Source organism: Diplotaxodon limnothrissa, linkage group LG19 (assembly GCF_057381915.1).
Source record: "Diplotaxodon limnothrissa isolate DT_005_m linkage group LG19, D_limnothrissa_male_GT1.1, whole genome shotgun sequence".
Lineage (NCBI taxonomy): Eukaryota > Metazoa > Chordata > Actinopteri > Cichliformes > Cichlidae > Diplotaxodon > Diplotaxodon limnothrissa.
In genome coordinates, this window is record NC_140614.1 from 9,529,199 (window position 1) to 9,547,905 (window position 18,707).

An 18,707-nucleotide genomic window follows, 5' to 3' on the forward strand; every position below is an offset into this window, starting at 1 on the left:
TGCATATTGGGGAATTCGTGGCTTCTAAGTCAACAAGTCATCCGTGTCATATATCTCTAAAAATTCATATTTTAATGATAAATTGTCAACACTTGAAGATTCCCCCATCTCTTCTGAACAAAACGGTGTAAGAATGACCGTTCTAGCTCCTACGGTTAGGAAATTATGGTCATTTGTTTGAGGGGAGTCGTCATTATGAGAAATAGACTGCAATGATCCTGTGTCTCTCTGTGCTGCGTGTGTAAAAAGGATGCACCTGTTTTGGAGGGAAAGAGTGCACAGGCTCTCTGATTGGTGGATTCAAATTCAGCAGCTCCCAGGCTGACCTAGAAACTCACTTTTCTCTCCCTGTGTGTGTGTGTGTGTGTGTGTGTGTGTGTGTGTGTGTGACAGAGAGAGAGAGAGAGAGAAAGGCTTTTAATGGGATGATCTCATTCTAAGATTCAAATTCAATATATTTAGACTGGTTGACTGAATTGGATCTTGTGTGTGTGTCTCTCTGTGCATGTGTGTTTTCTTATGTGTACATATTTGTGATTGTGTGGCTGTTATAGATTTTTTTGCTGATTTTTTTCATTTAACAAGTATAGTTGAGGGACCTTCAGCACGTTCAGCATTTTTTCAGCTGTCCATTTTTGCTTTTCCAATTTTTCTGTTTAAGTTATTACTATTGTGCTAAATCATACTATTTCTGCTATTTTATAAGATTTGTGCCAAATACCGTATTTCTGCCAAATATAGTATTTCTGATTAATTATAGTTTTTTCTACCAAATCATAGTACAGTATTTCTGCTTTTTATAGGGTTTGTGCTTAATATAGTATTTCTGCTAAATTATAGTATTTCTGCTTTTTATAGTATTTGTGCTAAATTATAGTATTTCTGCCAAATTATAATATTTGTGCTAAAACATAGTCTTAATTTAAAATTACAATATTCATAGTTCATCACAGTGTCTCTGGTAAATCACAATATTTCTGCTCTGTTGTACTATTTTTCTAAATCATAGTGTTTCTGTAATGTTTAAGTATTTTTGGCTAAATATATTCTTTCTGTTATCTTATACTATTTCTCCTAAATTCTTGTATTTTTGAGAAGTTGTCATGTTTCTGGTAAGTTACAATATTTCTGCTAAATTCTGCTATGCTATTGTATTTCTGCCAAGTATTATGTTTCCTCTAAGATATTGCAGTTCTGCTAAGTTATTCCATTTTAGCAAACTTCTTTTGCTTCTGCAAAGTTTTTACAATTTCTGCAACTTTTCAGCTTTTTCAGCTACTTTTTGCATACAGCTTCAGCTTTAAGCATCCACACTGCATTTTCGCAGGAAATGCAAATTTTTCTAGTTATTATTATTATATATTCCGTACGTTTTTTGGCATCTAATTCCTTCAAAACCGTTCAACTTAGAAAAACCATTCAAACACCGTTAGATTCCTATTCTTTTGGACATGAATGCTTCTACTTTTCTCATTTTTAACATTTATATTTTTAATTTTATTCAACTTTATTCAACAAAAATTTATAATGTATTTCAATGGGGAGACCCTTCAAATCCTCATTCAACTTACTCATTTTTAAACTCTTACTACTTCCACATACGTTGACATAGAGCCACCATTCAAACTTTAAAACGAAGACATGACATTTAACTATTCAACTTGTATTTATCTTTTCAATATCTATTATACTTTTTCTTCAGTTCCAGTTTAAGTTTCATGATGTTTTTTCACCCATTTCAGAGTTTATAATGGGTGTGTATGGGACGGAATGTTGGGGCTAGAGTGAGGCAGCTCAACTGCTAGAGTGAGAGGAGCAAAAAAATTAATCTTAAAATCTTTTTTAAAACTGCTGCTGTGTCCACAGCGTTTGCTCTGCAGGTATGATTTTACCATCAAAACGTAGCCATCGCTGTCCTCTTTCATCCAATGTGTTTACTATTGTACTAGGTGTTATGGTTCTTTCATAAATGCCACCAATGCACAGCCTCCTCCCTCCAACTCTTCCATAGACTCTAATGTTAAACTTGCTCAGAAGGTTGGTTTGAAAATCAGAAGAGCATGGTGTCTTTCCACTGTCACCACGTCCATATAATAAGCTCCACAGGCATGAAAACTGAGAATTAGGTAGACTAGACATTGCTGTCGCTCACGGTGAAAGAATTTTGTCAATACGACTTGTACTTTTAATTTGGGAACGATTTGTTTCGGCCTGACTTTTCTGTTCATTTTAAGCAGCAAAAGTGAGGTGCATGTCTGTGTCCGTGTGTATGGAGCCCTTGGGTGCAGTCACTATAGCAACCAGGCTCACACCTGCCTGCTTAACGAGCTCTGTCTCTCACTCTGCCAAGATTAAATCAAAAATGTGTGTTACATCTAAGCAGTTGTAGTAAGATTAACTTTTTCAATAGGTACAATAAGACAGGTTTGACAGGCTTTTGCCACAGATTAACAGTATGTCAGTAGTTAATATAGGCTAACTGAATAGAGCCCTGAATTATTGCCCTGTTAAATTCAAGTTGATTGTGTATTGGTGGACTTGTCTTCTCCACACAGGTTTTTCATACCTCGGCAGTTTTAGTCAGTTGATGACTTTAAAATAATCTTTTCTGACTGGATAATTAAAGCTCACAGCATCTACCTGTCTGTAGTGTATTTTCCCACATTTTAAATAATCGAATCTCATTTAATGTCTCTGTTTTTAGTCTGTATAGTTTATCTCCCCACGAATACGCTCAAAGTAGTCTTAAAATAAAATCCATAAAACAGTTCAAGATGACATACTTTTTATTTGCTAATTTAATGCCAGTTGCCCTCTTTCCTGAGTATAAGCGAATGAGTGACATAAAGAGAAAAAGTACCAATTTGTATGCTGGTGAGTCTTGTGTATTTTTTTCTCTGTCTCTCTATGACAGAGAAATATATATGCTCATTATTGATGTTCAAACTGATGCTCAAATTTCCAAGCACCACCTGAACGCCTCATCAGTCTTTAACTAATCACTGCACCAACTGCCGTCATTCCGCTTTGCTCTCTGCTGTGGTAAGTACAATACACTCAGTACAGCACTGTTTTAATTTTATGGTAAAAATACATGTTTGACATTTAAACTCACATATCAAGTCTTTTTAAAGTTCAACAGAGTTCAAAGAATAAAGAAAGCAAAAAAAGAATAACCTTTGCTACCATTTATATAGGTTTATGACTTTTGCTGTTAGCAGCAGTGCTAACGCTAGCTTCAATGCTAATGCTAGCTATAGTGCTAACACTAGCCTTAGCAGTTGTTAACTGACAAAAAGAATATTCTTGTGATATTCCTGTGATATTTATTGGCGGTCAGTGAGACAAAAGTAACAAATGAGATTTATTATTGCCATTGTGCCTCAGTTTTAACAGTAAGAGTACTTCATGACTTTTGCTGTTAGTAGCAGTGCTAATGCTAGCTTCGATGCTAATGCTAGCATCAATGCTAACGCTAGCTATAGTGCCAACACTAGCCTTAGCAGTTTTTAACTGACAAAAAGAATATTCCTGTGATATTCCTGTGATATTTATTGGCGGTCAGTGAGACAAAAGTAACAAATGAGCTTTATTATTGCCATTGTGCCTCAGTTTTAACAGTAAGAGTGCTAGTTCTACCAGCAGTGCTAACACTAACTGAAGTGCTAACGCTAGCAGGAATGCTAGCGTTAGCAGCGATGCTAAGGCTAGTAACAGTCTAACAGTAGCCTTATATAAGTACTTAAATAAATACTTCAGTTAATTAGTTTGAATTATAAAATGGCTGCTGTATCAGCTGGTGTGCTATATTACTCTATAATTACCCTGCTGACTATAAGTTCAGTGTATCATGTCGTGTGGGCTTTGTTTTTTTGTTAGTCTGATAACACTGTACAGACAACTAACATGTTATTTCTTGTCTTACACTTTCAGGAACTTGACTCACATCTGTGCTTTGCCTGGTAGGTGTGCACATACTGTTAGAGAAGTACACCAAAATTTAAAAAAAAGAGTCTGACTAATATAAGCTTTAAAGTGATGGGTTCAAACTTTGTGCTAGACCTTTTAAACACATTTTTATAATAAATACACATAAGTTCAGCTTAACAATTGGGCTAAAATATTTTTTTCGTACATTTTTGCACATTACATGTGATTAGTTAACAATTCACTCAATCATATTTGTATTTAAAAATATTATTGCTGAATTTAATTAAATATTTATTCTTTTAAAAAGTGCCAAATTGTGCAACTTTTTGCACATGGCAGCCGACAACAGTTTAGCTTGAATATTTGTTTTGTCCTTTTTCAGTAGTCACAATTAGTTCATACAATTACCATGTGATATCATTTTATTAAAATTATTTTTTTTTTCTTGTTTTTTGTTCACAGTGTGCAGAAGAAGAACAAGGACCAGATCTCCAGTCTTCTATCTCACATCCCAACCCCCCAACCCCTCTATCTTCTGTCCTACTCCACCTGTTGTCTCTGCCTTCTTTCCATCTGTATTTCACCCTGTGGTTTGTGAGAAATTTTGCCAAACCAAGAATCTTATTGCGGTTTGATTTAAAGCCGTGTCTCTCCTGCTCTGTCTGTTCTCTCTGCTAAATTTTCTCTCTACCTGTTTTTCACTCTTGGCTTGCTGCTGAAAAATGCCAAGCCATTAAAGCAATAAAGAGTGCATATTGCCTCTACCTGAGAACAAACTGAACAAATAAAGAAAACTCTAATTCACGGTTTGATTGTGATTTCCCAGCCGTGTTTCTCCTGCTCTGTCTGTTCTCTCTTCTAAATTTTCTCTCTAGCTGTTTTTCACTTTGCGCTTGCCGCTAAGTTGTGCCAAGCCAATAAAGAGAGTGCATATTATTCTCTCAACTGACAAACTGTCAAACAAACAAAGACATCTGTTTCTGAGAAATAAAAACTGAAATATAAAGACAAAGAAAACATCTCCTGCTCTGTGCCACTCTTATTTTATAAACATATTTTCTAAAGACTAAGAGAAACACTTGTGTAAAAATGCCAAGGAAGCAGAAAAAGTCACAAGCTGCAAAACAACGCTGGAAGAAGTTCCATGAGTTTCATGAAGTACCAACATGTGAACAAGCTGAGTGTGATTTTCCTCAGAGCTCTGCAGAAGACTTTGTGTCTGCAAAGACCAATTCTGATGGTGTCAAACAGGCAGGTCAACATGTTCCTGCACATGTACAACAGGTATCCTATGCAGATGCTGTAAAGATTGGATTGCAGCATGAATTTAATGATCATCAGGTAAACCATAGAGACCAACCTGAGGTGTCAAGTGCCCCACAGGTGGGTTATGCTGATATTGTAAAAAGAGGCCGTCACAGTGATGTGGCAGGACCATCTCATGCAGAAAGAGTGAACTTTGAAAACCAGCCCTCTGTTACACATATCTGTGCATCTCACAGCCAGGCTCATCCCAAATATGGAGACTCCAGAAACAAGCAGTGCACATGTAACTCACTCACATTTCTTGCTTTCCTTCATGAGAATGATAACATGACTACAGCTGACCTTAATCTGGTCTTGGATAAAGGTGATGTGATGTACAAAGAGGCCAAGAAAAGATTTCCTAAAAATATTCATTTGGCTACCGATGAGCTGCCAGACAAAGTTGATGCTCGCAGGTCTATGTATCATGTCGACATGACACAGCCTTCCCGGTATGGGACATTTGAAGAACCTCCAGAGGAGGCAGTAGATACCTTTCTGAGCTTAGAAGCAGGACTGAGCTGCCTGTTGTCAGATGTGCAGTATGCCTTACTGATTATGAGTGGATTGTGTATCGCAGTGTTCAGATCCACATCGGGCAAATATGGTTTCTTTGATCCACACTCCAGAACAGCCAGTGGTCTTCCTCTAGCACTATGGTCACGTGATCGTGGTACGGCTGTGATGGTGAAATTCACACTCCTCAGTGACATGATTAAGAGACTCCAGGATTCTTATGAAATGATGGAGATATCACCTTCTTGTAACTATGAACTGAAGCCTGTGCAGTTCTACAGTATGAGCACAGTCAACCTGAGTGATACTATCACAGACACAGTCTGCAGACCAACAGCTGCCACTGCTGTGGCACCTACTCACTCTGATACAACTGTTGATGAAGCAAACTCCTCTTCTCCAAGGAGAAACACAACCACTGATCTTACTGAGATCTCTCCAATGTCTGTTTGTACACCACTGGAGAAACAACAAGAAGTCCGTATGACTCAGTTCACATCACACGAAGCTCCTCAAAATGAATTTACTTTTATAACTACCAAAGAACTATCGAGTGACTTTAATTTCCTTCCATCAAATGATGTTTTTTCCTGTCAGTCAAGGACTGCAATAAAAAATGGTGCTAACTGTGATCTTTCTGATACAGTTATACAAAAAATCTATAAACTGACAAAAGTTAATAAACAGCAAAGGCGCAAAATGAAAAGAAGATTAATGGCATCAGACAAACCAAGAAATCAGAGAAAAGAAAACCAAAAAAGGAAAGAACGACAAAAGTACGCTTCAAATAAAGATTACAAAGAAAAGAAGAAATCTTCTACAAGCGAGGCATATAAAAACAATCCTGAAGTTAGACAGAAACATCAACAATATATTAAAAGACGTTACTGTGAGAATGCTGAATTCAGAAAGAAACAACAACAATATATTAAAAGACGCTACTGTGAGAACGATGAATTCAGAAAGAAACAACAACAATATATTAAAAGACGCTACTGTGAGAACGATGAATTCAGAAAGAAACAACAACAATATATTAAAAGACGCTACTGTGAGAACGATGAATTCAGAAAGAAACAACAACAATATATTAAAAGATGCTACTGTGAGAACGATGAATTCAGAAAGAAACAACAACAATATATTAAAAGACGCTACTGTGACAATGCTGAATTTAGACAAAAACAAAAAAACTATATCACTAAAAGGTATCAAGAAAACCCTGAATTCAGAGAGAGACAGAGATCTCGAGTGACTCAGCGTTATGCACGTGATGACGCATTCAGAGTAAGACACAGACAACTAATGAAACAACTAATGCGAGACAGGTATCAAAGTAATCTTGCCTTCAGGATTATGCACAATATGAGATGTGCAATGAAAATAAAAAGGAAATACAGATGGGTGAACAGACAAACCCAAGAGAGTGACAACAGTGTGATTAACGAGGCCATATCTGTGTTCAAATCACAAATCAAAGTTGGACCATCATACCCATGTACTGTATGCTTCAAGGCTTCATTTCCAAACCAAGTACGACCCTGCAGAAGGTCAAATTATGTCAAAAACCCACATGTGGTTGCAACATGTTTGACAGGAAAGTTTGTTCATGTTTGTGATGAAAACTGCAGAAATGAGCAGTGCAATGTTCCCGATGAGAGAAAGAGAGAGTGGATTTGTCACACCTGCCACGATCATCTTAAAAATGGATTCATGCCAGCACTTGCTGTTGCCAATACACTGGAGCTTGCTGATATTCCACCTGAACTGTCTGATCTCAACATACTGGAGAGACATCTCATAGCCAAGTGCATACCATTTGCCAAGATCATTCCTCTTCCCAAAGGCAGACAAAGAGCAATTAGAGGAAATGTGGTCTGTGTCCCATCCGAGGTACAGGAAACTGTTGAAGCATTGCCTCGATTGAGAATTAATTCTCAGGTCATGAGAGTAAAATTGAAGAGACGCTTGTCTTACAAAGGTCATCAGCTGTTTCAGACTGTAAGCTGGTCTAAACTTGTGCAAGCACTGCATAAACTCAAGCAGATTCACCCACAGTATAAGGATGTGAGCATCAGAGATGATGCTGAGCTGTGTGATCCAACACTTCCTGATGAAGATGATGATGATGATGATGATGAAAACATGAATGAGGACGATTATGATGAGGCTGATTTAATGGAAATTGACAGCTGTGAGAAAAATGCACTGAGTGAAGCACAAAATAAAAATGAACAGGACATTGACATGTTACCCTGTGATGGTGAACAATCGCATGAACAGATGAGAGATGATTCAGAGCAAGCAGATGCACTGACTAATGGTGGTTTTGCACTCGAGTCCTGTTTGCAGCCCCCTGATGTGGCTGAGGAGATATTATGTTTCAGTGAAGGAATCTACTCTGTTGCTCCTGCAGAGAGAAACAATCCAATAAGTTTTTTCAAAACACCTAAACTGGAGGCCATGGCCTTCCCTGTGCAGTTTCCTACAGGCCAAAACACACTTGATGAAAGAAGGCTGATCAAAGTATCCCCCAGTGGGTATTTCAAATCAAGACTTTTCTGCATTGATGATCGTTTTGCCAAAGACACAAACTATTTGTTCTTTGCACAGTTTGTGACTGAAATACACTTGGCTACTTCCAGCATGACGATACAGTTAAGAAAGGCAAAGCCTCTGACCAGAGATGGGAGAAAAATAACCTCAGGCATGTTACAAGATAAACATGAGGTGGAGAAACTGGTGCGAAATAAAGACGCAGTGAGATTCATGCAGCCTCTGAGAGGAACCCCAGCCTATTGGGAGAAAACAACAAGAGATCTTTTTGCCATGATCAGACAGTTGGGAACTCCCACGTTCTTTTGCACATTTTCAGCTGCTGAAATGCGCTGGCCTGAAGTGATCGAGGCAATAACAAGGCAGCAAGGTGAACAAGTGAATTTTGAAGGACTCGACTGGTCAGCAAAGTGTGACATCCTGAGAAGCAATCCTGTCACAACAATGCGCATGTTTGACAAGAGAGTTGAAGCATTATTCAGAGATTTACTCTTATCTCCCGCAGAGCCACTTGGCAAAGTCATTGACTACTTTTACAGAGTTGAGTTTCAGCACAGAGGAAGCCCACACATACACTGTCTCCTGTGGGTAGAAGGTGCTCCTGTGTTTGAGGAGGATGATGAGCAAACTGTTGTTGATTTTATAAACAAATACATCACAGCTCAGCTGCCTGATCCACATAAACAACCTGAACTGTACAAGAAAGTAACAGAAGTGCAAAAACACAGTAAGAACCACACAAAGACGTGCTTTAGGAGTTTAAGCTCCGGGTGCCGTTTTGGTTTTCCCAAACCACCCTGCAATGAGACAATGATCACAAGACCCAGTGAGGATGATGCACTGGAAGTAGAAACAGCAAAGAACAAGCTCAGACCACTGAACCAGCTGCTGAATGAACCTGAAACTGCTTCCATGAGTTTAGAGCAGCTCTTGGCAAGATGCAACTTGACACATGCAGAATATCAGAGATACCTGAATAAAATGAACACAAGGAGTACGATCATACTAAAGCGTGATCCAAAAGACTCTTGGATAAATGGCTATAATCCACATCTGCTTGAAGCCTGGAACAGTAATATCGACATAAGCTTTGTTTTAGATGCTTTTGGTGCTGCAAATTATTTAATGAAATATATATCAAAAAAAGAGGGTGGGCTATCTGAGTACCTGAAAACTGTCATTGAGAACTCCCATAAGGACAGTGTAAATGAGTGCGATGAAATGAGAGCCGTCATGCAGGCATATTCAAAGAAGCGAGAGATCAGTGCACAAGAATGTGTTGCTCGTGCATGTGGTCTTCACATGAAGCAATGTTCACGTGCTGTAATATTCATACCAACTGATGATAATCCTGTGAAAATGAGTCGTCCCCTGTCAGTTCTGGACAACACAACACCTGAATCTTCCAATGTTTGGATGACATCTTTGAATGACAAATACAAAGCCAGACCTGAAACACCAGAGTATGAGGAGATGTGCATGGCAGACTTTGCTGCTACTTGCAGGATTGTCTATGGCCAACAGAAAAAAGGTAAAGATGTTTTGCCCCTTCTCAATGAGATGGGGTTTGTGCAAAGGCGCAAAAACAATAAGCCTGCTATCATCAGATTTCACCGCTGCTCACAAGAAAAACATCCAGAGCAATATTATGGAAGACTGCTTAAACTGTACCTTCCTCATCGTTCAGACCACGAACTGAAAACACCATCGTTGCCAACCTATCAGGCTTTCTATGGTGCTGGCTGTGTACAGCTACCAGGTACTGACCATCTTGAGTACGTGCAACACATTGTCAAAAGAAACAGAGAAAAATATGAGAAAAACAGTGAGGAGATCGAGAGCGCTGTTGAGGAATATGAGCAGAACAGAGGTGTGACTGACGAATGGTGTAATCTGGCACCTGAATCAGATCTCGTAAGGTTGCCACTTGTTGAACAAGAAAGAGAGCGAGACAATGAAAATGAACAGGAAGATGTGCCCGACTACAGCCGTCAGGCTGATGCTTCAACAGAAGTCAGAGCCATCAGGGAACCCCCTGCTATTGATCCCACATTGTTACGTCAGATGTTTCAAAATCTGAATAAGAAGCAAGCCTGCATATTTTATGCAGTTAGAGACTGGTGCATTAAAAGAGTCTGTGCTCTAAATCCAGAGCAGTTTTTCTTTTATATTAATGGTGGTGCTGGAACAGGAAAATCACATCTTATCAAATGCATCTACTCAGAAGCATCTAAGATACTGAGCAAAGTGCCCAGATATGCAGACGACGTTGACATATCAAAACCCACTGTCCTGTTAACTGCTTTCACTGGGACTGCAGCTTTTAACATTTCTGGAACAACACTGCATTCTCTTCTCAAGCTCCCGAGAAGCTTAAAACCTCCCATTCAGGGACTTGGCAATCAGCTGGATGAAGTCAGATCAGAACTTTTGAATGCTGAAATAATCGTCATTGACGAAGTGTCTATGGTGTCAAGACATCTCTTTGCATATGTAGATGCAAGACTCAAACAGATCAAAGGGACTCGGAGACCCTTTGGAGGCATGTCAGTCATTGCTGTCGGAGACTTCTATCAGCTACCCCCAGTGCGACAGTCTAAACCTCTCTGTGTGCACGACCCGTCCGAGATCGACCTGTGGCGGGAGCATTTTCAGATGATCACTCTGACTGAGATTATGCGTCAGAAAGATGATGTTGTCTTTGCTGAGATGCTGAACAGAATTCGTGTAAAAGGAAAGTTGGATGAGCTTTGCGAAGCAGATAGAGATTTGTTGTTACAGGCCATAACTGAACCAGCCCATTGTCCGACTGATGCATTGCACATTTTTGCAACTAATAAAGAAGTGGATGCACACAACTCTTCAACACTGGCTCTGCTCCACACTCATATCATTGACATCCATGCAGATGATTATAGAAAAGATCCTAGAACTGGCAGAATGGCACTTCAAGACAGACCGTTGAAAGGAGGTAAAAACGAGTTACCAGACACACTGAAAGTTGCAGAAGGAGCTCGTGTCATGCTCACCAGAAACATTGACATACAAAATGGTTTGGTTAATGGAGCTTTTGGAAAACTACTTAGAGTAGTTCACTCTGAAAACGACCAACACATCATCAAGCTTGGACTTAAAATGGATAATGAGACATCTGGAAAGAATAACCGCACACCAGCAGACGACATGGTGTACATTGAGAGAGCAGAGGAGAATCTGAAGCAGAAAGGAGTGGTACGAAGACAGTTCCCAGTGAAGCTGGCCTTTGCATGTACAATACATAAGGTACAGGGTATGACAACTACATCAGCTGTTGTCTCTCTTAAGAGCATTTTTGAGCCCGGCATGGCCTACGTAGCTGTCAGTAGAGTGACGTCTCTCAGTGGACTGTATCTTCTTGATATGGAGGAGAAAAAAATATTCACCAACCCAGAAATCACTGCAGCACTTGAGAACATGAGACAAGCCAACCTTGATGACATGATGCCTCTTCTACACGTGAGACAAACCCTCAGCAGGTCAGAGGTTTTCACCATTGTTCATCATAATACAGAGGGACTGCCAGCTCACATTAATGACATCAAAAGTCACCATGAATTGTGTCTAGCAGATGTTTTGTGCCTAACAGAAACACACCTGCGGGGCTCTTTTGTCGCAGAGAGTCTCCACTTGGAAAATTACAATTTGTTCAAACGCAACAGACACCTGTCCTACACAAACTTTCCCCAGATGGCAAACAGAAGTGGTGGTGGAGTTGCTGTTTATGTGAAAAGTGACATTCAAGTGCATGAAAAACAGTACATTCATAATGTAACTGACCTTGAATTTCTGGCTTTAAAGGTTGAAGCACCAGTCAGTGCTCTGATTGCAGTTGTATACAGACCTCCAGACTACACTCTGAGGCCATTCCTGAAAAACCTGGTAAGCCTATTAGACTCATTGGAGATCATGGACTGTCATCCCATCATAGTTTGTGGTGATTTTAATGAGAATGTTTTATCCAGTGCAAACAAACCAATCATGGAGTTGTTTGAGTCTAGGGGATACGCACAGGTCATCACTGCCCCTACCACAGAGAAGAACACACTGCTTGACCTTATTTTCATTTCTCAGCCAGATCGATGTCTCCATTCTGGAGTCATGAAGACATACCATAGTTACCATGACCCAGTATACTGTGTATTGTCCTGTGATGATTCATGATCTAGATCTTTGAATACAGTAAGTAATTTCTATATTTTTGAATGACTTAAGAAAGTAGAGCGATATTTAAAAGTTGACGCTCTGCATTGCAGTATAATGGTTGAATTGTTTACATAAAATACAATTACATGAATTAAGTAATGATATCAGTAAAAGATGACAATTTTATTTATTACAGAAAATCTAAAATTCACTAACAGTAACCTATAAATGTCAGAAAAATCAAATATAGCAGTTTGAAACGAACAGTGTAGGCATATCCTCTCTGCAGCCAGGCTTCAACATCCTGCCAGGCTGCCCCAGTCTCACTGTGGCTGGGAGGGAGGGAGGGTGGACCAGAGGATTGCCTACACAACACATAAATGTTCAACAGCTTCTTCATTGTTTCTGAGAGAACAATAATGACTAAAGGTTGCTTTTTAAAAAAACAAACAAACAAACCTAATTACAGCAATAATGACAGTTAAGCCACTTTATGTGTGCCTCTATTTTGAAATACTATTTACAAAAATGTTATTATTTTGGTTTGTTATAAACTTTAAACTTTTTCAAAAGTATACGATTATATTTTTGGACAAATTTTTCTATGAAACATAAATTTTTATGAGCTTTTATCATGTTTCGGCCAGTGCAATCATCAGGGTGGGTCTGGGTTGATAACTGCACATTTCTGGCCAGAAATGTTTCAGCTTTCTGTTACCAGCTGATACCCTACATTTGTATAGACATTGGATGGTGTGAGGTTGGGGAGTTGAGTGGGAGGGGGGGGGGTTACGGTGGGAGTTAAGGGGGGGGGGGGGGGGGGTTTCCATTCCTGTTAGGTTTCCTTTGTTTTTCTTTTTTTTTCTTTTTAAGAGAGACACAGTCCTCCTGTGTCTTCTCCAAGCTTCACATGTAAGATCCAACAGTGTGAAGCACATAGCAGCTAGAAACTGTAATGCCACAGATCAGAGAAACTTCATCATCACCATCTTCATCGCCATACGATCAGAGCGTGAGACTTCACATCTGGAGCACAGGAGAGATTCTGTGATAAGTCCTCCTTCTAGCTTGTCCCACAAGCAGTCGGTGAGATTTACTAACAACAAAAAGGGTTAATGACATAATTTCCATGAAAACATGTATTCATTCTTTGTAAAGTGTTTAAATTGTGTTTTCACTTGACCTTAGGAGTGTTAGAGTGTATTGTAATGTCTGTACTCAGGTGTTTCCCTCTGTGATTCATCCCCTTCAGAGCTGAGACACTCAGGACTGAACAGACTGCACAGTTTCTGTGACCGAGCCTCCAAAACACCTTCTTTGAAACCACTCATGAATGAAGGGCTTTATATTTGCAGGAGCACTACTACAGGTATTCAGTTTATTACAGGATGTGTTTGTTTCTTAGGACCAGCTCTGAGTGCACACTACCTAACATATACACCTTTCTGTTTATTACAAACCAACTACTCTGGATCATACGGCCAGTTGGCAGGAATGTTGCTGCAGGAAAACATCCCTGGAGATCACCATCATTGTCAGACTGACTGTGCCTCCTCTGTGCAGTGTCAAGATCCTCCCTAAATGAGTGTGTAAGTTAACATTTTCATTATTTTATTCCCTTTGACAAGACAAGTATCACTGATATTTACATTTACAACTACATATTCCTGTTTTCTGCTCTTCTTTTAAAGTCCTCAGCTATCCTGCTTCTGTGCTGCTTGCCACACATCAAACACTGGCCGGATGACAGGGAGGATCCACTCTGAAGTCACTGGACATGATGAGGATCATATGGGACTTCATAGTTTCACAGAAACGATGTGCTCTGTGATTACAGGTTTTAAATGGACATAATGACTGCCTCTCTCTGATCAACAGGCTAAAGGATTGTTGTCATTGTTAGTGCTCTGTACAATGTATGCTTATTTAGTATTTCATCACAGAGCAAACCTTTATTTATTTAACATATTTTTATTTTGTTTTAATGTTGAATTAACTGTGGGGATTTTTTTAAGTGGGCACTCGGGATGTCATATGACCAGAAATGTGGTAACTGGAATTCAACGTTATGGAAGAAAAAATCTGCTAAGAACAAAACACACACAAAACCCCCCAAGAAAATTCAAATTCATTCCATGTAATCCAATCTAAAACATTTTAAACTGCTGAACAGCAACACAAACAGTGTTAAAAAACAGTGTTAACAGAATGATTATGATGATTTTGTACCAAAGTTTCAGGTCACATGGCACACCTAGTGTGTAGTGTGGGGTATCAGCTGGTAAGTATAGGTTTTTTTTCATATTTGTGTACTTAGAGTTTAGATAGATAAAGCCTTGTGTATAATAATTAGTCATAACCACAACTCAAAGTCAGGGACTAACTAATTTTGGGACTTTGTGTCTGAGCCCAGGTTAAAACAATGTGTAAAAAAGCATTTAGTGGCATGGCTGAACAATGCTGTATTGATACTTATTTATCCATGTTCACAAAAAGGACTAATGTGTTTATTTGATTATTTGCACGTGTTAAACTGTGTCACCACCTTAGGCTTTCATTTGAGTTTACTCAAAAATCTCTATACAGTTCTCTTTTACCACTGTGTGGACTCTGTTTACATTAAAACATAAAGAAGAATGAGTAATAAAAAGATGTGTAGACAGATTAAGTAGGACGATAGAAACAGCTGTTCAGCCATGTTCTAAGAAACCAACACAATTTAAAGGTTCAGGATTGTGGTTTTAAAAGTTGAATTTTCATGTATTTCATATCTTGCTTATTATTTTTTATTTAGTTATTTAATTTAGTTATTTTTATTTATTCTACTAGTCCTTTTCAGAAAGAAGCTGTAAAATATGACTTAAGATTTTGTTTTTTATTTTCTATGACATACAAAACAAATTGATGTATGTAATACTATTAAACATGATATACACATGTGTATATGTCTGAAAAACATTATGCTGTATATTAAAGTTTGCATTTTCTCCAGAATTTTTGTTCATCTTTTAAGTTCATTTCAGTTAGAAGAATTTGAACTTTTAATATTCATTCAGAGATTTTCTGACTCTAAATTTTCTTTTGTCATTACTCATTTTTTTATTATTTACATTTTAAACATGTTTAGCTTTTTTCCAACTTCTTCTGTGTGAACATCAGCTTTCAAAAGTTCTGCACTTTTGTTTTCACTTTAAAAATTCTGTATTTTCCAGCTCATTCAGAATTTTTAACTTAACATTCAGCAATTAATTCATTTCAGTGCATACATTCAGATTCAAGCATTCACACTGCAGTTTCTTCAGAAAATGCACTTTCTAGTTGTGTGGATGCTTTAAGCATCCACACTATTGAGTTCCTGTTTCTCTTTATTCTTTATTATTATTATTATTATTGTGTGGATGCTTTAAGCATCCACACTATTGAGTTCCTGTTTCTCTTTATTCTTTATTATTATTATTCTAGTTGCTTCCGTACACTTTTTGGCACTTAACTACTTCCACAATTTTCAGCCGATTTTCACCGTTCAAATTTTAAACTATTCTGCTATTTCTGCTAATTTACGCTACGATTTTTGCTATTTTTAACTATTATACTTTTTAAAATATTAAGCTTTTTTCCTTTAATTTGTCCCATTGAAATGAATGGGAAACTTCTGCAATTCTGCTAAAATTTGCTTGTTTTTGAAACTTAACTACTTCCTCATATTTTCACCTAGAACAACCATTCAAACTTTAAAATGTTCACAAATTATTGGGCTATTCAGGTATGATTCAGCTTTTTCAAATGTTTTACTGTTTTACTTTTATGCCTCTTAAAGTTTTGAGTTGCAAAATTGTGATTTTTCACAAAATACATGCGTTGTTATGGTTGCTATGCTCTTGGCTTCCAGTGTGCCACTGAAGGTTTTGCAATTTTCACTTCATGTCCGAACAACTTCTTGCTACTTGCTCAATTTTCACTCAACTTCCACAAATTATACATCAAAACGTAGGTATTTTTGCTGGCTTTCAGAAAATGTCACCATCATTGTTGTGGGATTTATAGAATTTTTGCAAATCTCCTCAGACCAACACAAGGTCTCAAAACTCTCCATATAAAGTCAATGGAGAGCTTGTTCAAAATCATCGCTGGATTTCTGTAATGAGAGGCATATTCGAATCGTCATATCTCCTTAACGAAGCGACTTTAAGACATGAGGCTTGTCCCCGAATATCTTCAGACACCCCTGACGCTCACAATTCAAGAATTTCTTTCTCACCTATTACCGTTCTGAAATGAGTTGGACTTGTTTGAGGGTAGGAAATTCGTCCTTCGCTCAGATTTCTTCAGATTTAAAACTCTGGAAATGAACCACTTTTTTCTCTCGTCATAACTTTTTTTTGGATTTCCACAGAGACCTGAAAATTTCCATGACTGTTCACCAAAGCCTGCTGTCTCTTACGGTGAAAGAATGATATCAATACTCCAAATAGATTTCGAGTTACAAAGCGTTGTTTGAGGGCAAGTCAAGGCAGTTTTTGCTTCGCTCTACTCAGTTATGGTGCATTACAAGTCAAATATCTTTAATAATTCATATTTTAATGATAAATTGTAAACACTGGAAGATTCCCCCATCTCTTCTGAACAAAACGGTGTAAGAATGACCGCTCTAGCCCCTACGGTTTGGGAATTATGGTCATTTGTTTGAGGGGAGTCCTCACTATGAGAAATAGGCTGCAATAATCCTGTGCCTCTCTGTGCTGCGTGTGTAAAAAGAGGCACATGTTTTGGCGGGAAAAAGTACACAGGCTCTCTGATTGGTGGATTCAAATTCAGCAGCTCCCAGGCTGACCTAGAAACTTACTTCTCTCTCCCTGTGCATTTTTTTGCTGATTTTTTCATTTAACAAGTATATTTGAGGGACCCTCAGCATGTTCAGCATTTTTTCAGCTGTCCATTTTGCTTTTCCAATTTTTCTGTTTAACTGATTACTATTGTGCTAAATAATACTATTTCTGCTATTTTATAAGATTTGTGCCTAATATAGTATTTCTGCTAAATTACAATATTTCTGCTTTTTATACTATTTGTGCTAAAACATAGTATTTCTACTAAATGTAGTATTTATGCTTAATCATACTATTTCTGCTTTTTATGGGATTTGTGCCTAATATAGTATTTCTGCTTTTTATAGGATTTTTGCTCAAACATAATATTTCTACTAAATGTAGTGTTTATGCTTAATCATCCTATTTCTGCTTTTTATAGGATTTGTGCTTAATATAGTATTTCTGCTAAATTATAGTATTTCTGCTTTTTATAGTATTTGTGCTAAAACATAGTATTTCTACTAAATGTAGTATTTATGCTTAATCATAGTATTTCTATATATTTCTGCCAGGTCCCCAGGCAGCCAATCCTCTGTGAGGACTGAGAAATTCAAATTTTCAAATCAGGGCCTGCACGGCTTCCCAACCAATCATATATGTGTCCTGAGGCATTCAAATTTGCATATTGGGGCCTTCATGGCTTCTAAGCCAGCCAATCATATCTGAGGGCTGAGGAATTCAAATCCACAAATCAGGGCCTGCACGGCTTCCCAGCCAGCCAATCATATATGTGGTCTCAGGCATTCATATTTGCATATTGGGGAATTCGTGGCTTCTAAGTCAACAAGTCATCCATGTCATATATCTCTAAAAATTCACATTTTAATGATAAATTGTTAACACTGGAAGATTCCCCCATCTCTTCTGAACAAAACAGTGTAAGAATGACCGCTCTAGCCCCTACGGTTAGGAAATTATGGTCATTTGTTTGAGGGGAGTCCTCACTATGAGAAATAGGCTGCAATAATCCTGTGCCTCTCTGTGCTGCTGCGTGTGTAAAAAGATGCACCTGTTTTGGCGGGAAAACGTAAACAGCCACTCTGATTGGTGGATTTAAATTCAGCAGCTCTCTCCCTCTGTGTGTGTGTGTGTGTGTGTGTGTGTGTGTGTGTGTGTGTGTGTGTGTGTGTGTGTGTGTTTAGTGGGAGAGAGAGGACCCTGCCCTTATTTGGCAGCATGTCATTGTAGGATTTAAATTGAATATAGTTAGACTGGTTGACTGGATTAGAGCCTGTGTTTGTGTGTCCCTCTGTGCATTTGTGTTTCAATAAGTTATTACTATTCTGCTAAATCATAGTATTTCTGGTACTTTTCGGTACTTGTGCTAAATACAGTATTTCTGCTAAATCA

General features: G+C 38.2%; 1 long non-coding RNA gene across 1 annotated transcript; it reads left to right on the top strand.

The window, feature by feature from the left end:
* The first annotated feature begins 13,334 nt into the window (after nt 1-13,334).
* Nucleotides 13,335-15,214, top strand: LOC146611687 (uncharacterized). The gene is made up of 3 exons (XR_014904944.1): nt 13,335-13,858; nt 13,975-14,078; nt 14,181-15,214. It is a non-coding gene; the product is annotated as an uncharacterized LOC146611687 (long non-coding RNA).
* The last annotated feature ends 3,493 nt before the right edge of the window (nt 15,215-18,707 follow it).